Raw genomic sequence first — 27,184 nt, 5'->3', positions numbered from 1 at the left:
CACGTGAAGAGTCAGGGGGCACACAGAAGACAAACAATGTTCATTCTATCCCCCACTCTCCTCTTTGGCAATTTCTCAGGTCATACAGAAGTCAAGGTTGGTAACCCTATAAATCGGGCTGAGGTCCAAACTTTCAATATATTGCTTTTCAAATTAAATAAAGTTGTCCAACTCTAAGTAAATGCGCAGCTGAATATATCTGTTGATACGTGGAAAGTAATCAGCATTAAGCAGGATACAAATAGAAGACCAATCACAAAAGACAGACAGGACATAAAATGACCTTCACACCAGCTGACCTCATCCTCAACCATTCTCTCTGAAATTCACCCCAACTATGTTCATGAACAAACTGTATTCCACTTGTCTGTTTTTTTCCTAAGCTTCCCTCAATAACAGTCCCCTAGGCACCTCCCCCTGGAGATCCTGATTCAGAGGATCTAGAATGGGGCCCATGAATGTGGAATTTAATTAGTACCCAGATGACTTACCAGGAAGGTTGCAAAGCACAGCTTATACCCTGCATCTCTGCAAATGCTGCTTTCTGGAAGGCTGATCAATCCTATCGCCCACTCACCATACCAGCCCCTATTCATCCTTTGGACTGCTGTAGCTTGGCCATGCGGTGGGGGGGGAACTGAGGAGGATCCACACAGGAGATAACAGTAAAGCATTCCCTGCTCCACTCCCATTATGATCCTGAGCTTGGCTCAGTCACTGCACTTGTTTCAGTATTTAGCAGGTGGCTTTGTTCTTCAAAGTCAAGGAACTTCAAAGTCATCTCATTGCTTTCCAAACTCCACACCAGAGTCTAATGCTTGGCCAAAGTTAGGTTGTCAACAAATGACTAATGATCACTGACTTTTATAGAAAAGAGGCAGTATGGGAAAAGGACACAAAACACTCCATTTCCTCTTTCATGATTCAGCCTGGCTTTCCTTCCATTAGAAGCAGGAGTAATAAGATCTAAGTCTGAGAAAACAAAAGTAGTCAGCTTGTGACTACATTCCTTCCACCTTAATAGAAGGAATCTGCTTCTCCAAGCCTGAAAGACTCTTACAGAAAACCACTGTTTTCCTTCCTACTGGATTTATAAGACCAGTAAGCAGTACAGTAGTGATTAAGAGCACAGACTCTGAAGCCTGACTCCGGCATCAATTCCTGGCACCTCCATTTGCCAGCTAACCTTGATCAAAGGGTTGTTGTGAGGACTAAGCGATTTAATATATGTAAAATCCTTAGAAGAGTGTGTGAACCATAGTCCTGTGCTAAGTAAAGTTAACGAATATGGTGATTATCTGGAAAATATTCTCTCAATTAGAGTATTTACTCATAAATATTGAGAATTTGTATGCACAGTATTGACCCTCACAACTATATCCAAGTACTTATCTATATTTAATTTCTTAGACTGTATATAACCCACACTCAGCTTTAGCAACTCTGCTTTCCATTTAACTGGAGAGTTTGCCAGGCAACCAACTACCTGAGGATAGCAATACCTTCTAGTCAACTGTTCCCACAGGTAAACAGAGCAACCTAGTAGACAAAACTCTGATGAACAACTTAGTATGAAGCATTTTAGGATTTTTCAAGATCATCATTCACAATTCTAAGATTTAGCCCACTCCATAAAGAGCTGATTTATCATGGGGTTCTGCTAACACACAAAATGGTCCCACACTTTATTTGACCTAATACTCTGCCACAGATTGGAACACTGCCTTCAGAATTAACAGCATTAAAAAAAAAAAAAAAACCCACAAAGAACCAAATGCTTAGAATTCAATTATCATCACTTAAAACCAAAAAGAATTTTCAGATCTAGATACTTTATTCCTGAATGAGCTACTGTCCTTAAAGGTAGGGAGGTTTAGTATTTCATTAAAAAAGGAAAAAATCTACAGTTTATACCTAGGTTTCACTAAAGTCTCCATTCCTAACTTCATTTTTAGTTTAAGAGTAAACCACTACTTGTGAAAATCTGGATTACAACAAACTTGCTGCTGGTTAGTGATGGAAAAATACCATTAAAGATTAACTATATGAAAAGGCCTGCATGCTCCTGGGCTGAGCATGGAAACTTAAAGCCCAACATTACCCAGATATGCAGTGTCAAAAAACACCTGACTCTTGGTTTTTAAAACACTTGGCTTTAACTAACATTAGCATTTTACCTAGAATTTTAAAAATTAATCAGTATGGCCACAGAGCCTAAAGGTCAAGATTCTTAACACATGGTAACACTGGAAGAGAAGGACTGGGTATGAGATTAACATAAACCAAATGCTGTATACACCCAACTTGCAATACTCCTTCACAGCAAGGCAATTATACAGTAAAAAAAAAAAAAAAGTTTCATTGCAAATAATCTTTTCTCACCAACATATAAATATCTATATGCATTAAAAATATGTGTAAAATTTTTCATAATTGCCACAAAAATTATAAACTCATGGCACTTACGAATATTGATGGCAAAACGCATAAGATCCACCAAATTAAAAACAATGCAAAAGAATGGCTGCTGGTTGTCTCTAGGGGTTGAGAGCAGCCTTCTAGTAACAGCCAGCAAGGAAATGGAGATGTAGGTCCTACCACTGCAAGGAACGGAGTTCTGCCAACAACCTGAGGAAGGTGGGAAGTTGAAAACCAGAGTTTTCAGATAAGAACTCAGTTTGGATAACATCCTCACTTCAGCCTTTGAGGACCTGAGCAAAGAACCAAGTCACACTGTACCTGGACTTTTGATCAACAGAATTATACTCCTAACCTGGGGTTGTTCTAAGCTACTAAATTGTGGCTGCTATAATGGCAAGAGAAAACTAATGCAGAGGGCCTAAAGGTAGATCCCTGTATAAAAAGAAACAATCAGCAAACGTGGAATTTCAAATCAGTGGGAAAATGGTGACTTAACACCTCTGGAATAAATGGTTATCCATCTTGAAAACCAGAAAGCTACATTCCTACTTTACACCACATTGAAAAGAAAAATAGATTTTTATTTGAAAATATTTTAATAAATGTTTAATTCAAAAAATAAATCTCCAGGTAGACTGAAAACTTAAATGGAAAAATTACAGTAAATTTACTAGAAGAAAATTCAGAATATTATTTATTATTGTTAGCTGGGCAAAATTGTAACTTCTCTCTCACTTAGCCAAGTTTTGTCATAGTCGGTGCTAATGAGGAGAGGGGGAAAGCAACCCTCTGGCAGTGGGAAGTGAATTGCTCCAATCTCCTCCACTGCCACCACCACCAAAAAACATTTTGACAGTATCTATGAAAATTGAAAATACATATAACTATGGACACAGCAATTCCATTCTGGGGAGTTTTACCTACAGGTATGGGTATATGTACAAGAACGCATACTGTAGTTCGGGGTTTATTTATTTATTTTTTTGGTTTGGTTTCTGTAGTAACAATCTTGGCAATACCATGAAAGTCCCAGCAGACTACACTGTGACATATCCGCATTACAGAATAGCCATTGACCTGGACCAATGACTATTATGTATATTTAGGGGGAAAAAAAAGGAAATGACAAAGAAATGTAAATATGAATGATCAAACATTTATAAAAATGAATGAGTACAGACCAAAATGACTGATCTGGGTTCAAAGAATGGTGAGAATGACAACTTGGGCACAGCTGAAGTTTCACTTTAACTACCTACCTAAATATGCAAAGGTATACACACAAGATCTAGGACACACATGAGCGGGTGTGTGTGTGTGTATCACCTCCCCAGTCCCTCAGGAAGATAGCGCCAGTTAGTAGTGTTGTCAGCTGTGAGGAATGTGGAACCTGCCAGTTCACAATATTCTGGAACGTAAGCCCACTGCCTTTTCAAATTCTTAGGCTGGAAGAGGGGCCACATGAGCACACAAGGGTACACACAGGTCACTAACCAAGGGCTACCTTAGTGGACCACAGCTCCAGAGGCTTAGGCTCTACTTCTTACTGCACTGTTGAATCCACAATCGGCCTGGCCTGGATTTGCTTCACATAATAACACAAACTGCCTGGATGTATGTTCACATCCATTTGCAAGAACGTGGATAAAAGTATACAATAATTCACACAAGGCTATGAATATTGGTTATGGTAAGAATACAAAGGGAGTAAAAAATGAACCTTTCTTTGTCTTTGTCACAATGAAGATATATTGATAATTTTCAAATAAAGTTTTTGAAGGAAGAATCTGTAATTAATAGTTCCAAAACAGCCTAATGTTGCTCTAAGCATTAAGTCTGCATGATGCTACATGATCCAATATTCCATTCAAGCTAAAAAAAAACCCCATGAAGTTCTAAAATCTACAAGAGATTAATCTGAGTCACAAAATCAATTAAGGCCAGAAATAAATATAAACAAAGCACTGCTTATGAAATATGTACTGGGGCGCCTGGGTGGCTCAGTTGGTTAAGCATCCAACTCTTGATTTGGGCTCAGGTCATGATGTCAGGGTGCTAAGATTGAGCCCTGCATCAGGCTCTGCACTGGGCATGGAGTCTGCTAAATATTCTCTCTTCCTCTCCCTCTGCTCCACCTCCCACCCCCGCATGCTCTCAATAAATAAATAATAAAATACTAACACTTCTATAATGATTCCTGTTAATGAAATACGCTCCCCATGTCATTTATGACTTCCGTTTTTTAGAGTAAGAAACAAAAGGTCAAAGGTTTTATAACTCAAGGCATGCAATGTTTTACTCCAAAGTCATGCTTTTGTAACTGTACAATACTACTCCTATAGGAAATTTAAAATCAAATAGATCATTTAAAACTATATTATTTCTAATTAGTGTACATTTTCTTTCTAGAAGATATAAAGAATCAAAATCCTTCAATAACAGAGTGTGCCTAAAATAACACATCACACTATGTTCCTTCTTGAACACAAATGTACTTGTAAGCAAACAGTTCTCAAAAACCCTGTTTCCCTTAATGAAAAGTTTGTAGCAAGGCAGATAACCAAAGGTAAATATGGGGTAATGAATTCCCTGGGGCCCAGTTAGTATTTAAAAATGTCTGAGGTCATCACCAACCAACAAATAACTTGAAATATACACATGAGCTCACTTGTCTGAAAGAGAAAAACATTCTTATGTACAGTCACTTCAAGATGCTGTTTGTAGCTGTCAAACTCCAGCATGCATTAGAGTATCCTGAGCCATACTCCTGACTTTCTGATTCTGCAGGTCTGGGGTGGGGGCTCAAGAATTTGCATGTCTAGGGGCCCCTGGGTGGCTCAGTCAGTTGGGCGCCTGCCTTCGGCTCAGGTCATGATCCTGGGGTCAAGCCCCGCGTCGGGCTCCCTGCTCAGCAGGGAGTCTGCTTCTCCCTCTCCCCTCCCCCCCGTTCATGCCTGCTTTCTCTCAAATAAATAAAATCTTAAAAAAAAAAAAAAAGAATTTGCATGTCTAACAGTTCCAGGTAGTGCTGCAGCTGCTGTTCCTGAACCATACTCTGAGAACCACTACTCTATGCTAAATCACTTTATTTCAAAATGTACAGTTGAAATTAAAAGTGAACAGTTTATTAGGTACCCCTCCTATCACCAGCAAGCCCATCTCCTCCGAGTGTATAGACCAAGGCTGTGTACCAATGACTTGACAGCCCATGCAAGCAGATGCTCTCATCCAAGGCTAGAATTAACTAAAATTGTGAAGGTCTAATTTACACAAAAATCCCCCAGAGGCTGGGGACGAGGCCTGCAGGATGGATTTTGTCTACGGATTTAATACCATGACGGTCAGTTTCAGCCAACATTTCCAAAAGCTCAGCAAGGGAGGACAATAGGTCTTGGCTTTGACAGACTTCCAATCTTCTTCTCAACCAAGATGAGAAAACCCTAACAAAATATCAAAGTTGTTATATGCTCGAGACCTTGGAAGAAAGACAGTTATCTAGCAGGGTCAGTAAAAAAATACAGAGTCATTTTATAGCTACAGGTTTCCGAGAATAAGCTAGGCACTGTTTCACAGTAGACTCAAGACAAGAAAGTCTCCTTGACCTAGATGTCTCAGGTAGCTCTCCCTGAGGCAACAGTGCGCCCTGATAAAATCTGGGCTTATTCCACTCTGGGTCATCTCTGACTTACTTGTCCAACTCTCTATAAGAGGCTTATTGCCCTCAAGGAGACCAATTCCTTATCTGACTGGTAATAACGATGGCAAAATGATGCACCATTTGATATCTTTGCTGGTTTCTTGGTTGCATCAGGTGCCAAAGGAACACACTGGCATGGTTCCTTTAGTAACTAATCTCTTGTGAACTAAAAGGAGAAAGACTTTTCATCACCCCACATAATCTTTGGAAAAAATATGAACAGTTATAGATGTATTTAACAGGGTTTGGTGATGACAAGGGTCAATTTATTTAGTGGGAAAACTGGATCTTGAATAACAAAGTCTCATAATCCTCAGTGCTCTCCAGCGGGTGGGAGGAATCGGATTTGCCAAATAAAGTCATCTTGGAGTTGTGTGTGCTCTTTAATAGTTTCTATTAATTGAACTTTTTTTTTTTAAGATTTTATTTATTTATTTGACAGAGAGAGAGAGGTAGCGAGAGCAGGAACACAAGCAGGGGCAGTGGGAGAAGAAGCAGGCCTCCCGCCGAGCAGGGAGCCCGATGTGGGGCTCGATCCCAGGACCCTGGGATCATGACCTGAGCTGAAGGCAGACGCTTAACGACTGAGCCACCCAGGCGCCCCTATTAACTGAACTTCTTGAACTAAATCCCCAGAAGTACATAGTCTTTATTTTAGATGTATGCAAAAGCCAAAACACTGAACTGAATTACTTTTGATAACTGCCGATCATTATCATGGGAGGAGGTCCTATATAGGTATATAAAAAACTAACTCATAGTATCTTTCATTTTTACCACTAACGAAGAAGTCGTTGTGATAGTTTTGTCATTCTTAGGGCCCTAAATGGGGAAAGGTCAACTCGACTCAAGCACATAACCATTATGCATCTTTAGAAAAGACTGCTTAAACCAAGTTCACTCAGTCCTAGTTCATTCAACACGACCTGAAAACCAGACATTGTGGCTGATGCTGGGGAGAAAGAAACAAAAGGTACTGTTCTACATCACAGAAGCAGCCTCTCACCAAGACTGAGGGGAGGAACCCTCCACAGCAGCGAGTGATGTGTTTGATATCATCGCGGTTAAAGAGCCAAATCTGAATTTTCAAATGCAACATGCTTATTTTGAAAGAAGAGAGACGTATAAAATAGGAGTGTGGTACCTAGGTGCATGGTTTTATACTGGGAAGAGTTATCCATCCTTAATGTTTCCAAACACATTAAATATAAAGACATCTTCAATCCTCTCATGTGAGAATAAAACATATATATACACACATTCAGACACTTGAAAGCTTTACCATCTGTCTTCTTCAATGTATCTCAGCTTTCCCTTGAAAAGGACCACACATCCAAATGAGTTACCTTTTGCTGATGCTTAGGCTTCCAACTGGTTTAAGCTAGCAAAAAGGCAGGGAAAATGGTGCCTGTAGTTGTATGCATATTTCTCTGTTACTGAGTACTAAAAACAGCTCACCCATAACTCATGGTGAGTCCCAGTATGTCTCTGTCTATTTTTAAAGCTGAAAAACCACACACATATGAAACTGTTAATGATAACAATCTTTTTTTTTTTTAAAGATTTTATTTATGTATTTGAGAGAGAATGAGAGATAGAGAGCATGAGAGGGAAGAGGGTCAGAGGGAGAAGCAGACTCCCCGCCGAGCAGGGAGCCCGATGCGGGACTCGATCCCGGGACTCCAGGATCACGACCTGAGCCGAAGGCAGTCGCTCAACCAACTGAGCCACCCAGGCGCCCTGATAACAATCTTTAATACTGTGTTTTGATATTGGTGATTCTAATAGTACTCCTAAAATATATGTCACTGAAGTGACAGAATAGCATGTTTTTGAGATTTGATTATTCAACACTAATGAAATATTCAACCAATAAACCTAAGATCGTAACAGTATCTACCATTTATAAAGACAAGCCGAGTTCTGTGTTGGGGATAAATAAGTGAAAACTTTAATCTTTACAACAAAGTATATATTATTATCCCCATTTAGGGTTGAAAACACTGAGGCTCAGAGTGATTGAGAAACTCACGCAAGGGACACAGCTTGGTGAGTGGCTGCTTACCCCAGCCTAATCCAAATATCTCCGATGGAATGAGAGTCCCTGTGGCTATTAGAGCTCTGACAAAGGACACAAACACTTGAGTAGTAAGCTTGCAGAAGCCTCTGGCAGCCTACCAAAGAACACAAGGATTGCAAGAAAGAGGACTAGTATAAAAAATGTGAAATTATGTTACTTAAGGCAAAAAGAACTAAAGACATACTTCATTTGAAGAACTAAAGTTAACAAATCAGGGGCGCCTGGGTGGCTCAGTCGGTTGGGCGTCTGCCTTCGGCTCAGGTCAGGGTCCCAGGCTCCTGGGATCGAGCCCCACATCAGGCTCCCTGCTCAGTGGGGGCTCTGCTTCTCCTTCTCCCTCTGCCCCACGCTAGTGCTTGCTCTTTCTAGTGCTCTCACTCTCTCAAATAAATAAATAAAATCTTTCAGGAAAAAAAAGTTAAATCAAATATTTGTATTTAATTAAAAAAAACTCATTTGATGCATTCAATAGAAAGCTCTTTACATGTATTTGACACATGGTTCAGTACAAATAAAGGTTGCTTTTAAATGATTCATTTTGAACCTGACTTCAGTACCATCTGACCCCACAGGGACCTGTAAACAACTAAACCACGATCCTTCACTGCCCCCCTTCATGCATGGCCTTAGTTCCCTTTATTCAGTTTCAGTTTTATGGTCAACCCTCTTATCACTTCTGTATATATTCTCTCTACCCCTTAGCTCTGCTCTCCTTTCTTGACAAAACTCTTATCCTAGTTGTATTCAAATCAGTTATATCTAAACCCGCATTATACTCTGTTGTAGTACCTACAAGTGGAAAGTACCTGGGGAGAAACATAATGCCCCTGATCAATGTCACTTTCAATCACTAAGCATGAATCAGGAACTGGCCACACATGCTGGCTGCAAACAGCATTTCCACTCTCACCTTTCCACTTTCACAGCAAGTATTTCACACCCTCTCCTCTCATTTGCCCTATCTCCCTCCTGACTTTCTTCCTGCTGATGACCTTGTTTCTACTGTACTGAGAAAACCAAAGCCATCAAAGCAGACCTTCCACAGGTTCCCCTATGTAACTGTCCTCCAGCTCAGACCTCCTCCCAAAACTCCAGACTCAGGTATCTGACTGGCAAGGAGGCAGCCCACCTCTAGATGGTAACATGGACAGAACTGTGCTCCTCCCCCAAAACCTGCTTCCTCCACAGATCAGCCCTATCAGGTGATGGCCGTTCTACCCTTCCAGATCCTCAGTCACAAAGCCTCTGATTCATCCCGGGTCCTGTCCTTTCCTCAAAACCCATATATGGGTGCCTGGGTGGTTCAGCCAGTCAAGCATCTGACTCTTGATTTCGGCTCAAGTCATGATCTCGGGTCATGAGATCGAGCCCCGAGTCAAGCTCTGTGCTCAGCTTGGAGTCTGCTTAGGGTTCTTTCCCTCTCCCTCTGCCCCCCACCCCCCCGTTCATGCTTGTTCTCTCCCTCAAAACAAACAAACAAAACCCCACATATAGTCAGTCAGCAAATTCTCTTGGCTCTTCCTTTAAAATATATCCAGAATCTCACCACTTGGCATCACCTCTACCACTACCACCTAGTCCAGTTAAAACCCAAGTTACATCCTGAATTTTTCACAATTTAAAACTCTCTAGAGGTTCTCATCTTAATTATGAAAACAGCTGTCAGTGTCACCTGTGTCTGCCTCCCAAAGTCCTCTCCGATCTACTACTCCTCCCCTCCTTCAGTCTCTACTACCCAGTCTACTACTCCCCCCCCAACCTCCCCCAGCAATCCCTGCTCTCCTTCCCAGTTTTATTTACCCAAGAACTTTTGCTCACTTTCTAACATCATAAAATTATTTTTGTATTTTAGCCCTTGTTGTCTCTCCTCTTCATTAGAGGAGGACTTTCTACCTTTTTTGTTCACTGATACAACCTAGGCCTCAAAAGTTATCAAGCACAGAGTAGACTTTCAATAGTATTTGTGGAATGAACGTATAAATGAAGTAACACCTCTCTGATACGCAGCAAAAAAAACAGGATACCTGTAACAATCTTGTATACACCAGCTCCACGAATTGTAAAAGCTTAGTTATTTCATGATCTCACTATATCTTTTATTGTACATGCTAAAGTTATTAGAGTTTCATATTAAGATATATACCATGTAGGGGCACCTGGGTGGCTCAGTTGGTTAAGGGTCCAACTCTCGATTTCAGCTCAGGTCATGATCTCACAGTTGGGAGACAGCCCTGCATTGGGTTCTGTGCTGAGCATGGAGCCTGCTTAAGATTCTCTCTCCCTCTCCCTCTGTCCCTCCCCCCTGCTTGCACGCACTCTCTCTTAAAAAAAAAAAAAAAAGATTTATACCATGGAACCCTAAAATGGCCACTAACAAGATGATGCAACAAGAAGACATAAAAAGGGAAATAAAGGGGTGCCTGGGTGGCGCAGTCGGTTAAGTGTCTGACTCTTGATTTCAACTCAGGTCACAATCTCAGAGTGGTGGGATCAAAGTCCCACGTTCGGCTCCGCGCTCAGCGTGGTCCACTTGGGATTCTTTCTCCCTCTGCCCCTCCCCTCCCCACTGCATTCTCTTTCTCTCTCAAATAAATAAATAAATAAAAATCTTAAAAAAAAAGTGAACATTTAAAAAAGGGAAATAAAACAGACCCTATTTTTAAAAATAGCTGAGGTATTTGAATTTCATGGTTATAACACTCTTAAGGAGGAAGTTTTCTGAAAACTATTTAAAGTAAAGGAAAAATATTTCAAGAGGATAAGGCTTAGAAACTTAAAGAGAAAATTCATCATTTTAAAGCTGGAAAAAAATCTTAAATATCCAACTATACTTTATACACAAGAAAACTGAGATTCAGAGACATTGACTCACCAATTATTATACATCAAGTTAGTGGCAGTCACATAAAATAACCCACCTGTTCTCTCCACTCCATTTTATTACTCATTCATATATAGGCAGGCTTTTATTAATTCCTAAACTGCACATTATCTATAATTGCGTCATAAATTCATTTTGACATTTGAATATGCTCACTAAAATTTTGTATGATGGCGTGCTTAAACTGTATTTAAAATCACTAAGATTTATTCACATTTGTATCTACCTTAAAATTTTCACAGATAATTTAGAGGAACTACCCTACTGTGTCATTTTCATCCTAACAAGTCCTACTATCACTCACAATGGCCTACTTTTTACATTGATATCTTATAAAAGCAGTATTAGAAACTATTCATTTCTGGTTTAAATATTTACAAGAAGAACATAGCTGGAAGAAGAGCATGAACAAACACATGGACACTGACAAACTACAAATCCATGTGAAAGAACATTTCCAACTTCACCAGTAACCTAAAAAAAGCAATTAAATTACTATTTTTTAATATTTTTTGTACTAAATATAGCAAAGAGTTTCTTTATTCATAATGCTCAATGAAAGCAAGCTTTCATACAGTGCTGGCGTAATCTAGCCTGCTTCTTCACTTCTCTGGAGCCAAAAGGTAATATGCCTTAAAATGTTCATCCGCCTTGGCACTGAGTAGAAAGATAATCAATTCAGCACTGGAAACGGCACTAATCCATGTGTCCAGAAAAAGAGAAATTGTTAAATTATGGTATAGCTAAATGGAAATATAATATAGCTGTTTAAAAAAATATTCGAATGAACTTTTATTAAAAAAAATGTTTGGGGGCACCTGCGTGGCTCAGTGGGTTAAGCGTCTGCCTTCGGCTCAGGTCACAATCCCAGGGTCCTGGGATGGAGTCCTGTGTCGGGCTCCCTGCTCAGCAGGGGAGTCTGCTTCTCCCTCTCCCTCTGCCCCAATCCCCCACTCGTGCACTCTCACTCACTCTCCCTCTCAAATAAATAAAATCTTTTTAAAAAATGGGGTTCACAAGGTTTTAATCCATGATCTAGATCTGTATACCAGTATGAACTCAAATGGAATATATAAACTATTTATATATATAAATCTGGAATAAAACAGTTTTAAACCATTAACACTGGTTATTTTGCGGTAGTAATTAATAGATAACTTTTAAATATCTTTTGTACCTGCTCATATTTTTTTACTATGAAAATACATATGTACTTTATCATTAGAAAACAGATCTTCATTTCTGTGAAAAACTATTCTAAAACCAATCCCACCAAACATGTCTAAGTTTAATCACAAAGCCAAATGCTTATGGTAGAGAAAAGCATACATGGAAGTTAGTGCATTGCTTCTACATTTAAGATTCAGGGAAAAGATGCAATCCTTTAAGTTTTTGTTTTAAGAATAACCTTATAAAATGTAAGACAAGCATGCTGTCTCAATGCTGAAAAAGATATTCACATCCAAGTCCACAAGCAGCATGTGTATCATACTAGTAATACTTGATATCATGTCAGAGAAAACAGAAACATGAGTTAGTATATATATATATATATATAAGCTTCATCATAAAGGCAAATATGTATGTCCCTGCCAAGAAAGCTTGAATGTAATTAAAAATGTTGCAAAGCCACCTCAAGCATTCAGGTCTCCATTGGACAAAAGATTATTACTAAAAATCTCATAGATGTAGGTGGTTAAATTTTAAGATAGCTTACTTAAATGCCCAGGGAGCTACGGGAGACTGTCTTCTTTACGAAAATTAGCTGTGAAATAGAATTTAAATAATTTTCTGCAAAAAGATAATTTGGGGGGGTGGTGGCACCTGGCTGGCTCAGTTGGTAGAGCATGTGACTCTTGATTGACTCTTGATCTCAGGGTTATGAGTTCAAGCCCCATGTTGGGTGTAGAGATTATGTAAAAAAAAATAAAAATTTTCTGCAAAAAGTTTAGATAATGTTGCAGTAAAACACATTATACTTATGTAGGGCATATACATTTCTAGATATAAAAGGAATCTCAATCTTAAAAACAAGTCATTATACTTTTCAAATATTACTTTCATTGCTCTATATATTAGAAAATTAAAGTCAGTGTGGGGAAAAAACACTGGAAGGTCAGGTTTTCAATTCTTACTAAAGGACCTATTTCAAGGATCTTTCTGCTGATTTCCAGTATCTTCATAACATGACCTATCTGCAATATTCTGAAATGAACATGTTCAGCACCATTTGGACCTAACAGTATAAAGAGAACTGACAAAACATTTCAGCAATAAATGAGACTTAAGCTGACTTGATTAAATCCCAAGCATACTGAAAGAACACAGCCTGTGTTATATACAGATGCACTATGAAAATACTTTTATGCTGGGACTCTAACTTTATATGGAATTAATCAATTACAACTTGAATGATCAGAGTAGGAATCTATATCAGTCCCCACCTCCACAAAGGCACTCAAGGACCTCTGGTAAGAAAACTTGATTCCCCAGGCACAAAATCCCTATTGAGGATGAAAAAAAAAGTCCTCCTTTTTCCCTTACAAAACACAAAAATGTTTAGTTTAATTATGTCTTTTGAAGCCAGCTCAGTAATAACACAGGTATTTGAAATGGCATACAGGAGTCAATGGAACTGTCTTCCCTAGAGGCCTTTTCAACTAGACCAGGCACCCGCCCACCAAAACCCAGTGAATATGACCTGCTCATCAAGGATCTTACCATAAGCTTATGTTCTCAAACTATCACAGATCGGAATCACCTGTAGTTTGTGAAAACAGCCTCTGTGCCCTAAACACACACACACACACACACACACACACACACACACACACACACACGTTTCAAATTCACACACACACACACACACACAGACAAATATACACCAGTTTCAAATTCAATAGATCTGCAGTGAGGCCTGAGAATTTATATTTCTAACAAGTTCAACTGAGGCTGATGGGTACCAGACTTTGAAAACCACTGACGCAGGCAACTCAAATCTGCTCTGGAAAAACTTATTTTTAATTTCTAAATATACTTTCTCCATGTATTCATTGTCATTAAATATTTTCATGCAACTAATCACTTCTATCCCAATAGTGTATATATTACTATTCCTCAAATCATTAGTGAAACTACTCTTTCATACACAAGAAATAGGATATTTTCTGGATGTGTAACCACAGAAATTTTCTTGAGATCCAAAAGAAAATAACATGATTAAAAGAATGAGGGATTAGAGGGAAAAAATGGAGTTATTTGTAGCTAAAATGGAAAGAATGTAACTGCTGAAAGATGGCATATACTTGTAATACTAGGGGTTAAATCAGTAGACTACATAAAATATTTTCCAAAGGTTTTTTGCAGATTATTAACCTGAGCTCTAAATATGAATCAAATAAACACATCAGAGTAAAACTTTAAGTCATATTTTCCTTTAAATGTATATGGCATCACTGGATAGTCTCTTCAATAAATGGTGTTGGGAAAATTGGACAGCCACATGCAGAAGAATGAAACTGGACCATTTCCTTACACCACACCCAAAAATAGACTCAAAATGGTTGAAAGACCTAAATGTGAGACAGGAGTCCATCAAAATCCTAAAGGAGAACACAGGCAGCCACCTCTTCGACCTCAGCCGCAGCAACTTCTTCCTAGAAACATCGCCAAAGGCAAGGGAAGCAAGGGCAAAAATGAACTATTGGGACTTCATCCAGATAAAAAGCTTTTGCACAGCAAAAGAAACAGTCCACAAAACCAAAAGACAACCGACAGAATGGGAGAAGATATTTGCAAATGACATATCAGATAAAGGACTAGTATCCAAAATCTATGAAGAACTTACAAACTCAAAACCCAAAGAATAATCCAATCAAGAAACGGGCAGAAGACAGGAACAGACATTTTTCCAAAGAAGACATCCAAATGGCCAACAGACACATGAAAAAGTGCTCAACATCGCTTGGCATCAGGGAAATCCAAATCAAAACCTCAATGAGATACCACCTCACACCAGTCAGAATGGCTAAAATTAACAAGTCAGGAAATGACAGATATTGGCAGGGATGTGGAAAAAGGGGAACCCTCCTACACTGCTGGTGGGAATGCAAGCTGGTGCAACCACTCTGGAAAACGGTATGGAGGTTCCTCAAAAAGTTGGAAATAGAGCTGCCATATGATCCAGCAATTGCACTACTGGGTATTTACCCCAAAGATACAAATGTAGGGATCCGAAGGGGTACATGCACCCCGATGATTATAGCAGCAATGTCCACAACAGCCAAATTAGGGAAAGGGCCAAGATGTCCATCGACAGATGAATGGATAAAGAAGATGTGGTATATATATATACAATGGAATATTATACAGCCATCAAAAGGAATGAGATCTTGCCATTTGCAACGATGTGGATGGAACCGGAGGATGGTATGCTGAGCGAAATAAGTCAATCAGAGAAAGACATGTATCATATGACCTCACTGATATGAGGAATTCTTAATCTCAGGAAACAAACTGAGGGTTGCTGGAGTGGTGGGGGGTGGGAAGGATGGGGTGGCTGGGTGATAGACACTGGGGAGGGTATGTGCTATGGTGAGCGCTGTGAATTATGCAAGACTGGTGAATCACAGATCTGTACCTCTGAAACAAATAATGCAATATATGGTAAGAAAAAAAAAAAAAGAAAATAGCAGGAGGGGGAAGAATGAAGAGGGGGAAATCGGAGGTGGAGACAAACCCTGAGAGACGATGGACTCTGAAAAACAGAGGATTCTAGAGGGGTGGGCGGTGGGAGGATGGGTTAGCCTGGTGACGGGTATTGGGGAGGGCACATTCTGCATGGAGCACTGGGTGTTATGCACAAACAATGAATCATGGAACACATCAAAAACTAATGATGTAATATATGGTGATTAACATAATAAAAAACTTTAAAAAATTCAATTACCTGCAAAGTGCAATAAGTTGAAGTACAATAAAATGAGGTATGACCGAATTCAAATTGTCTCAACATATATATATTTAAACTGTTCCTGAGGCCTGTAGGTCTTACACGGGATAGGATATAAACACCAGTAAGGGACAAATGAAAACTGTAAATGGTATTAAGAAGTTAATGGTGCTCACTGGAATTATAAAATGGATTCGTAATAAATGGCCAATTCCAATAATCAACACAGTGCTACCCACCCTTTAAAACACATTTATCTCAAATAAGAAGTGATGATGTAATTAACTGTTTTCAAAAAAGCAACAAATACATCTGCAGCTAGTAGAAAAAATACAAGCTCTAAAAGCTCAAGTGATACTGATACTGATAAAAGTTCAAGTGATGCAGCCATCAGCACTGAGGCAAGACCCTCCACCAGCAAAACGATTAAAACTCGCTGAAAACTCAGATAATAATTAGCATTTTTTAGCCATAGAGCATTGTTAAATTAAGACAGATAGGCATTAATGTATGTACATTGTTTTGGTTAAGGTATTTACATTGTGTTTTAGGCATAATGCTATTGCACACTTACTAGACGACAGAATAACGTAGACATAACTTTTATATCAGTGGTCAGATTGACAGTCTGCCACATACCACAAGATCTTAGCCCCTCTGAGCCTCAGTTTCCACATCTGTAAAATGGAAATAACATCATCCACCTCACAAAGTTTTCTAAGGAGGTTTATTAAATAAGGCACTGTGCCTAACATGCTGAATAACTTCATCTTTCAACTACTGTTTGTTGAGCTTCTACTATATGCCAGGCAATGTTACAGATAACAAAAATAAATCAGGGAATAAAACAGACAAAAATCTCTGCCTCCTAGGAGCTTACCTTCTAGTGTTCATTTATTTTACCTTCTTTTAGGCACCGTGCTGGGTATGTTGGAAAAGAATAAAAGTGCCCAGAACAGGTCAACATACTCAATTTAACAAAAAAAGATAACACTGGTATAATCATACAGTATAAAAATTTAGAAAGCAGAAAGTCCTATGAGAAGACATGACCTGAGGCTGGAAGACAGAAAGGGAGTGGAGGGGAGGCTTCTGGGGAGAGAGAGCATGTTAAATGAGCTTTGGGAAATGTCTACAATCTGAGAGGAGAGATTTGTAGATTTTACAAAAGGAAATATTATGAACGAAGTCTGGGTGGCCGAAAAGCCCCGTGTTCGTTTAAGTACCGCTGAGTACTTCAATATGTCTGGAGCTTCAAGTACAAAATAAGGAGTGAGGGGAAATTAAGATGGAAATCTATGTTAGGACCATGTAAGTTCTTATTAAGATGAAGAACTTACTTACTTTGAAGGAAATGGGAAATCACTGGAGACATGTGAGAGGGTGTGATATGGACATTGAAAGGATTTCTTTGCAAGAAGTTGAAAGACACGTCAGAATGGGGGAGAAAAGGTAGGGACACTAGACTGGAAAAAGGGAGCAATGTGCTTCAGAACACGGTTGACCAGTAACCGAACAAGGAGTGGTATCATTGGAGATTTCCAAAGGTACCTGAGTGCACCCCTGTGACAAGAGCAGCACCAGTGGCTGGCAAGGGCAACACGGGAACAACCTGGCAGGGACGACTCTCCGATTTCCCGCTATTCCTCCCGTCCTCTGCCCGGTACCAACACTACATCCTTAACACCATATACTCTATCCACACATTCCCACCACCACCTCGTCCATCTGCACCATGACGCAAATCAAGCAGGCAAAAGTGTGACAAATTGGGCACCGGGGACCACAATACCCCCTCTTTTGCATTAGCATAGCTTAAATGAAATGTTATAATTTGAGAGACAGGGAAGACAATATGGGATTCTGAGTAAGAATTATTAAAATTCCATTTTCCTGGGGTGCCTGGGTGGCTTTGTAGGTTAAGCGTCAGACTCTTGGTTTGGGCTCAGGTCATGATCTCAGGGTTCTGAAATCGAGCCCCCCCCCCCCCCGCCCACTTCTGACTCCACACTCAGCAGGAGGCTGCTGGAGATTCTCCCTCTCCCTCTGCCGACCCCCAAACCCCCTCCCCCACCCATCCCCGTGCTCACTCACTCTCTAAAATAAACAAACAAACAAACAAACAAATAAAATTCCATTGCCCTATTGAAAACATTTCACTTTTCTCTCAGTCCTTGGTTTAGGAACCTTAAAAGTATGGTAATAGTTCAAAAGCAGGCATTTTTCTAACCTGGCAAGGCAGAAATGTTGATTTGTTAGCTGAGGGACATCACAGGTAAGTAGAGAGAATCTTCGTGATAAAAATATGAGAATACCTCTTTAGGAAAGACTTCAGTGAAGAAGGGATTTATAAATTAAGATTTTTTAACTATAACCTTCAGTGTATTGTTACAGTCTATAAGGGAAATGAGAATGTTTTTAAATAGTGCTAATTATGAGAACAATAACCTGAAGAAAAAGAGGTCACAACATTTTTGGATAATTTTTAAAAATCTATCTGAGAGAGAGCGCATGTGAGCGCACGCACAAGCACAAGCGGGATGAGGGGCAGAAGGAGCAGCAGACTCCCTGCTGGAGCAGGGAGCCAGACAGACATGGGGCTCCATCCTGGGACTCTGGGATCACCACCTGAGCCAAAGGCAGGCACTTAACTGACTGAGCCACCCAGGCACCCCAAATTTTTGGATAATTTAAAACTGATTTTCACCTTCTTTCTCAGAAGCTACTCTGATCTTTTTATTACCTTTCCTATATAAAGAGTTGAAATTTTATAAATTTGTTTTGCTAACCTAAATACAGTCATACTCCTTCCTCTTCCTCATTCAGAAAGGCCTTGAATGGAGTAAGTAGATTTTAGAAAAAGAAATTAGGGAGTGTGTAATTAAAGCCTAGTGGCTTGGGCCCCAAGCAGATGTGATCAACAGGAAATGAAAAGGAATAAAGCTTTAATCAGTCCAACACTGCTTATTATTTCAGAAAAGAGCTGGGGGCAGAAGAGTGAATGTGACTAGAATAAGTTTTATCTTGGGATTCCCTTATAATCCAAATGTTCTCACCAGCAAATATAATCCAGAAACAATGATGACATCTGACAGGGGATTACCCACACAGAGACTACAGAGGCTTTATGCAAGAAGGGAAAGGGAATATCATCTATGTGCTCTTCGTTCTAGGACAAATTGCTTTATTAGGATAGTGACTTGTTTTTTCTGATAACTAAAATATATTTACTGTCGAAATTTTAGAAACCACAGATTAATACCATGAGAAAAACCAGAAATCACCCAGAACCCCATCACCCACACATAAGTAACATTAACATTTGGTTTATTCTCCACCAATAAAGTAGTTTCTGTGCATAGATTGGACATTTTTTTCAAAAGTAAGATTTATAACTTTTTAGATTTGTAACTTTTCATTCCTATCACATTTTTCCCTATCATGAAAAAGTCTTCCTTCCCAATAACTTCTCACATTTTGATTGCCTTTCCACGTTAGTTAATGTGATGTGTAAAAATGTGGTAACTTATTGCTACGCTGAGTATTCCCCCAATACAGGGAAATAAACATCCCAACCTTAAAAAAGCCCATTTTTCTCTTTTGTGATTGCCCATTTATGCCTATTTTTCATTGGGCATAATTTTTCATGTGGGTGTCTATGTATGTCTCACTGTGTTTTACCATATCTTTTGAAAGGGCTTACCAGTATATAAAATGTAGACCTTAGAGTTTTAAGTTCAGTTTTGGCATTTCTTGGCAATATTTTTCAAAACAGTATTTTTATGATTATAAAAATAATAGTTGTTGTAGAATATGTGGAAAAATATTTTTAAAAAGCTGTAACTCTACCACCTAGAAATCCAATTTCTTTTTCATATATGTCAGCGAATATATCCATTGATACAAACAGGAACTTGTAGGCAAACAGTAAGTACAACAGTCTTGTTCAATGTTGTTCAAGGTTTGTTAATTTAGAAAAATGCCTGACATGTACTAAGGGCTTAATATTTGAAAAAGTGGTATTTTATATTTCAAAATTATATTTTACACATTCAAGATAATTTAGTGTTAAATTTTGCTTTTTCACTCAAAACATTGCAAGGATTTTTTAAATCATGAAATTTTTTCTTTTTTTTTTTTAAAGATTTTATTTATTTATTTGAGAGAGAGAGAGAATGAGAGATAGAAAGCACAAGAGGGAAGAGGGTCGGAGGGAGAAGCAGACTCCCTGCTGAGCAGGGAGCCCGATGCGGGACTCGATCCTGGGACTCCAGGATCATGACCTGAGCCGAAGGCAGTCGCTTAACCAACTGAGCCACCCAGGCGCCCCATTAAATCATGAAATTTTTTCAAAACTATTTTCACAACTGAATTTTATCAATATAGATATATAGTACATTAATTTAAGTATTTTGCTACTGGGGGCTTTATTGTTTTTTTTTCATATTACAGACAACACTGTAATAAACATATTTATAAATCTTCCTATAAAATTCAGATGATTTCCTTGGTATATATTTCTAGACCCAGTCAAAGCCTGCAAAGATGTACAGGTTTTAATACATTTTCCCATATAATTATCTCAAATCGTTATATGAATATACCCTCATTTAGAAGCATAAAGATTTCACGAAGGCCACAACTCTTCTACGGAACTAGTACCACTATTACTTCTTACTCTAATAGTGCTACTAGTTCCATGAAAAGTTTTGTTTCGGGGCGCCTGGGTGGCTCAGTCGTTAAGCGTCTGCCTTCAGCTCAGGTCATGGTCCCAAGGTCCTGGGATCAAGCCCCGCATCGGGCTCCCTGCTCAGCAGGAAGTCGGCTTCTCTCCCTCTCCCACTCCCCCTGCTTGTGGTCCCTCTCTCGCTGTGTCTCTCTCTGTCAAATAAATAAATAAATAAAATCTTTAAAAAAAAAAAAAAAGTGTTGTTTCTATGGCTAAGATGATTTCTGAAATGAAGTAAGTCCATCTTAGATAATAGGAAGGGAATAATGCCTTTAAGCAAATACACTCACTTCAAACCTCCTCTGAAATAAGGAAAGCTGCTCAGCTGCTCTAACTATGGTCCAAGAATGGTGATTGCATCCAGCATGCACAATATTGCTCCAAGGGTTGATCAACAGATTCTCCTTTTTTTTCAAGCACTGACAAGAGATTAAATTTATGTTTACCAATGTGTTGGATTTGGGGAATCCTCAAGTGATCTTGCTTGTAGCATTTTCTTTGGTTTTCCTTTATTAAAAAGACTACTTCTGATCAGACAATAACTAAATCATGTACTGTAGCCTTCAATATGTGAACATTTTTTACCTCTTATTTTAAAAACTGATTCTAAGAAGTTTGTCTAACCAATGAGTCATTTCCTTCATTTTACTGACATCAAAATAAAAAATATCCTACTCTATTTCTATTTAGGTTCACTAAGTAATTGTACTGAAAAAGTATTTGGTTCTTGCCATGCAAAAGTCAAGCTTCCTGAAATCCTGGGGTTTTTTTTTTAAAGATTTCATTAGAGAGAGAGAGAGAGAGCAGGGGGAGGGGCAAAGGGAAAGGAAGAAGCAGATTCCAAGTTGAGCAAGGAGCCTGACATGGGGCTGGACCCCAGGACCCCGGGGATCATGACCTCAGCCAAAGGCAGACGCTTAACCAACTGAGCCATCCAGGCGCCTCTGAAATCCTGTTTTAGACTGCTTAGGTTCTCCATTTTTTAATACAATTTAGCAGGCATTAAATTAGCAGTGTCATTTTTTAAACTCCCTAAAACTTGTTGAATGTTGCCAAGTTGTTTTTCAGTATATGCAGTATGATCTCATTTTGATAAAAACAAACTATCTCAATGTAGGTATGTAATATGTATTTGTAATGAGACTAGAAAAGAGTCTAGAAGCCGACATTACCTCCTGGGGTAGCTTGGACTGCAGGCTCACACTGGGGCACTGAATGAGTTTAAGGTGTTACAGGGATCAGTGTCACGTGTCTGCTCTTAACAAGCCAAAGACTTTTTTTTTTATGATGGTACTCTTCACAGAAATTTGACCTAGCCCAGTATAAAAATTACTATCTCCTCTGGAGCTTTCGGATACAGCAATCAGTTGGTGAATAAGGCGCCCCTATTCTTGTGGATCAATCTTTCAAGGCTGATTAGAGTCAAAGGCTTGCTCTCAGACTATAGAACTGTTTTCTCCCTGTAAAGAACTAGCAGGAAAAGAAGCAGGAAGAAACTTTTTGGTCTTACTGAGGTAACATTCAAACAGCTGAGTTCGCATGCCCTTATAATTAAGGGTAGTTTAAATAATATCCTTGTTAAAGTCACAGAGGCTCGACCCTCCAAACTGGAGGGTTTCACTAACCAATCTGATGTCTCTCTGCTGTACATGGTAAAGTATGACTATGTTTTATACGAGGAAGGATGCTCCCAACTATTAAGTTCTGCAAAGTTAGTGTGTGCGGGGAAGAAGGCGGGCTTTTCTGCCCCACTCCTTTAAAAACTATTTCTGAGCAAACTCCAACACAAGCACCTTTTCCTCCCTAAGGAACAAACCCGGTTTATTTACTGGGCTAAAACTTCAACCCCCAACTACTTCGTTACCTTTGAGACAAAGCCAAAATTGCCTTAAACTGTTCCATTTCACAATGAGGTGACAAGTGTGTGTGCGCATAACTTATCTTTTCACAAATCCCAGCTTTAAGAACAGATAAAATAATTCCTCGCTTGAAATCAAAATCAAGTGACTGAAAATGGTGTTTCTCCTCCCCCCCCCCAAAATTCAACAACAGCCCTAAAATCTACTTTTGAGGCACTTCATCAAACCTGAAAGCAGTTACTGGGGAAGCGGGAGAGGAAGAGGGGAAGGGAGGGAGGAGAAGGGTGAGAAGTGAAACAGAAGACAGTCCAAGGGGTTCGCACGTTCACCCTTACCAATTCCTCCCTCGGCACACATCACAGCATGACGATCGCCACTCTCAAGGTGCAAGAGGAATACCAAGCACAAATCCGACGAGTGGAGGCGGGTTACGCTTCTACGCCAGCCATTTGCTTTTGCGGAGACGGGGGGGGGGGGGGGGTGGGAATCAATTCTCAGAAGACAGCCCCCAATCCCCGCTGCCGGAGCCAGAGCAGAAGCCGGAGCCGGAGCCAAACCACGACCTCCTCCTCCTCCCCTCCCGGCCAGGCTCCGGAGCCGCGGTGCCTCCGAGAACAGCCAATCGGCCGCCGCCCCGCCTCCCGTGACGTAGGGGGCGGGGCCTGGAGGAGGCTGGCTTCCCAGCGGCCGCTGGGACACACAGCTCCCTGTCTGTCTGGTGGAGATCCCCGGGTGGTCCGGGGCCTTTATAGTCCCACCCCAGCCATTTACTTAGCCTTGAAAGGCTTGGCAGTTATATTTTGGAGGGTGAAGGGATCAAATCTAAACATTTAATGTCATCGTTTTATACTGGGAAAGAAATTGAGAAGAAGACCACAATTTTGATTTGGTCTTCCCCCCCCCCCGCCCCCACCCCTTCCCTCACTCAGTGCGATGTGCTCTGTTCATACACCTGCCATGGTCTGTTAGCTTAAAACTCAGGGCTTTAAAAAAATTGTTTTCTTCAAAATAAATTCCAACAACCCATTTGGTCTCTCAAAACTTCTGACCAACTAAGTGCTTTGAGAAAGGAAAGGGAATTAGGAAAAGAACCAATAATGGCAATAATTCAGATCGAAACCTAATAATCGCTGGCTGCCAATCGTTTTATTCCAAAACCTCCACAATTCTTTTGTACATCTTAATGTTTTCTCAAATGTTTCTCATATATGTATCGAAAAGTGAAGGAAACTAAAGGATCATACAAATGTTTCACTAACAGTGAAGAGCTCTCCAGGGCAAACTCACGCATCCGCCTGGGAGGCTTGCAAACTCTCCCAGACCAGGCTGGAGAGGCCAAACAAGTTCCTGCACCCACTAAGAAGGTGCGTCTCCTAGAGGGGAGAAACAAGTTATGGGTGTGGCTTCCTGTGATGGCTGAATCTGGAAACCTCCTTCTGCAGGCAAGGGCAAATCTCTGTAGAGTTTAGTCAACTCTGGGAATAAATCCAGCTTCATAGAGCAGACTGTCATTTATGTGGCGTCTGAATTCCTGGCCTTGATAGCATTTCTTGCAATCATGTGAGTGTCCCTAAAATGATTTAAGATTAAACAAATTTTCTACCTTATAGGCAACCTTCTTTAGGAGACTTTAAATTTAAGAAAAGCCTCCCAGAGTTTCCCCAATCAGCACTGATGCTGTAATCTCAATGGAGGGCCTTCCTGGGAGGATGCATACCAGGACAATTCAAGCAGGCAGCTGGTATTTGCAGCCTGTTTGGATTGCTTAAATCAGTGGTTCTAACTAGGTACACATCAGTCAACTGGGGAGCTGGATGCCAAGGCTCCACCCAGGTCAATTAAGCTGGAATCTCTGGGAATGGGGCTCTGGCAATTTTTTCTTTCAAGTTAATCTGCAAGGGTTGAGAATCTCTGGCTAAGATTTAAATTACTGTCTTAGAGAAAAATCTGCATAGTATATAAATTAAAAAATGCAGTAGCCGAATAAGGTGAAACATTTTGTAATATAACTTATCCTTATATATTCTTTATATATTTGTATATTTTTATATAAATATAGAAAATATATAGTAAGATACACACCAGAATTGTTTACTCAAAGGGGAAGAATGGAGGAGTGAGAGGATATTATTAGCTTTCTATTCGTGTCTGTATCATTTGACAAGGAAAGGAGCATGTACCCCATTTATGATTTAAATATATCCAGTCAGGTTTTAAAAATTAATACTTAATGGATGTCATTGCAAATAGCCACCATTATAGTGGCCTTCAGTTTGTTTTTGCAAATGTTCCTCTAATATCTAACTTTTCTCCTGAGGGTTATTTCCACTTTATTAAAGAAAAAAGAAAAAATCCATAAAATCTTTAACACATTAGCTACCAAAGTGTGATTATTAATCTATACAGTCATTGCCAAACTTAATATATGTACTTCCTTATAATTCATATAATGTATCTATCGTCTGATGAAGTTTTTAAACTAATATTCAAAGTATATAATATAGATGTAAGGAAATTTCGTCTTTTCCAACTGGAAAATTATTTGTAATTAGTAACTCAATACTAATGGCTTCATAATTAATTCCCAGTAGGAAACATGGCATAGTAGTCAAGCGCCTAGGTTTGACCTGGCTTTAAATTTTAGCTCTGTATATTTTTAGATTAATGATCTAGGGTACCGGGCACCTGGGTGGCTCAGTTGGTTAAGCGACTGCCTTCGGCTCAGGTCATGATCCTGGAGTCCCGGGATCGAGTCCCACATCGGGCTCCCTACTCAGCAGGGAGTCTGCTTCTCCCTCTGACCCTCTTCCCTCTCGTGCTCTCTATCTCTCATTCTCTCTCTCTCAAATAAATAAAATCTTTTTAAAAAATGATCTAGGGTACCATCTCTAAGCCCCATAGGTAAAATGAATCCAATAATATCTACCATAGTGTTATTAAAATTACACCAAGTCATATAGCTGCTTTACACAGGGCTTATCACTGTACAAAGTAAATAATGGGTACTTAATAAGTGATAGTTTATTAATCCACTGACTTCTATTTTCCTCTCTTTTCTTAAACATACTCAAAGATTAGCATGGCAGCAATGGACTAAGAATTTATCAGGAAACATTTTTTATAAAACAGTAACTTTATTCTTCCCATGGCCATCAATACTTCTTATCTACTTATATATGTGAAAAAGCAACATTCATTCTTTCAGGTCACTTCTTTATTTATTTACTTTTTTTTAAGATTTAATTATTTATTTGAGAGAGAGAGAGGGCAAGGGATCACGAGAGAGCAGTGTGGAACGGCAGAGAGAGAGTCGTAAGGAGACTCCGTGCTGAGCGCAGAGACCTACTCGGGGCTCGATCCCACGACCCTGAGATCATGACCTAAGCCGCAACCAAGAGTCGGGTTCTCAACCATCTGCACCACCCAGGTGCCTCCAGGTCACTGCTTTAGCATAGAACATATAAAACAATGGTTTTTTTTGTTTGCCTCAAAATATTTTACATATAACAGTGTTTCCTAACGTGACACACAAGCTTTTTATGATTCATAAACAACCATTTCTTTTTCTCTGTACTTATTAACAGAGCATGACTCAAGCACAGATGAGGGTGTTTCCCAGGATTGGCTTCCTGACTAATTTCTGGACAAAAAAAGGAGAGGTCAATGCCTCAAGCAATAGGGGTTTATGTCTTATAAATGAACCCTGATTTTAGTAATATCATTATGTGTTTTTTTTTCTTTTTTTCTTTCTTTGACATTTACTGAGTGTTAGTAAAACATTTGTGTTAGGCACTATTCAAAGTGGGTTACATCTATTACCTCACTTGATCCTGTTGTCAGCCAAAGTTGGAGCAATCTGAAGTGTGAAGGATGAGGAGAAGTCAGCCAAATGAAGGGTGAATAAGGGTAAGACTGTTTCAGATGCAGGACACATTCTGGAGGTGGGACAGCTATGGCATTTGGGATTTATAGGTCGTATCCATGTGACTAGCATGGAGATTCTCACAGGTTACTGGAGGCTTTGATCTGATTAGTTTGGCCATCTCTACAATGGTTTGACATTTCTGGCTCCATATTTCAAGTGTGTCCTACGTGATCATTTTCCTACCACCAGTCCACCTAGTCAATTCCCAACCCTGAAGAGACTTTCCCAGCTGTTTCTGCCCCTTATGTTTCCAGATTGTGTTAGCAGGAGAATGTTATGATGATAAGCTACTTGAAAACTTTAGTTAATGGAGTCCACACTCTTGGTAAGCAAACTTCCTGTTTATTGCTGGGTGGTTTCTTATCATTCTTAGCCAAGCCCTCCTCTTCTGACAAACACTTACTGAGCACCCACCAGGTGCCAGGACCAAACAACCTCAGCCTGAGCTCACCACCTTCACTCACTAGAAGTGAGTACACAGCATGCTGAGATGGATCCAAGCACCATGATGTGTACATCTCATTATTCCCCCTCTCTCTCACTCTCTCTCCATTCCTGCATTTCTATGTAAGCAGTCCTCCCTTCTTGAAAGAAGTTCACAATAGACAGTCAACATGACCAGGGAAGAGCACGCATTGGAC

The 27,184-nt window shown here is 39.7% G+C and overlaps 1 protein-coding gene across 5 annotated transcripts in view; it reads right to left on the bottom strand.

Annotated features, from left to right (window-relative positions):
- Positions 1 to 23,198, bottom strand: part of ATP10D (ATPase phospholipid transporting 10D (putative)) — a 101,577-nt gene extending 78,379 nt beyond the window's left edge. For all 5 annotated transcript variants that reach the window (XM_025887109.2, XM_025887111.2, XM_073891616.1 and 2 more), the window contains exon 1: positions 22,954 to 23,198. The gene's annotated coding sequence lies outside the window, so the exon portion shown is untranslated. The remainder of the gene's footprint in view (positions 1 to 22,953) is intronic.
- Between the last annotated feature and the right edge of the window lie 3,986 nt (positions 23,199 to 27,184).

This window comes from Callorhinus ursinus, unplaced genomic scaffold (genome assembly GCF_003265705.2).
Source record: "Callorhinus ursinus isolate GAN/ISIS: 27379988/994484 unplaced genomic scaffold, GSC_fseal_2.0 scaffold4, whole genome shotgun sequence".
Lineage (NCBI taxonomy): Eukaryota > Metazoa > Chordata > Mammalia > Carnivora > Otariidae > Callorhinus > Callorhinus ursinus.
Note: the sequence above shows the minus strand (reverse complement) of the source record. Positions and strands in the feature narration are given on the sequence as shown.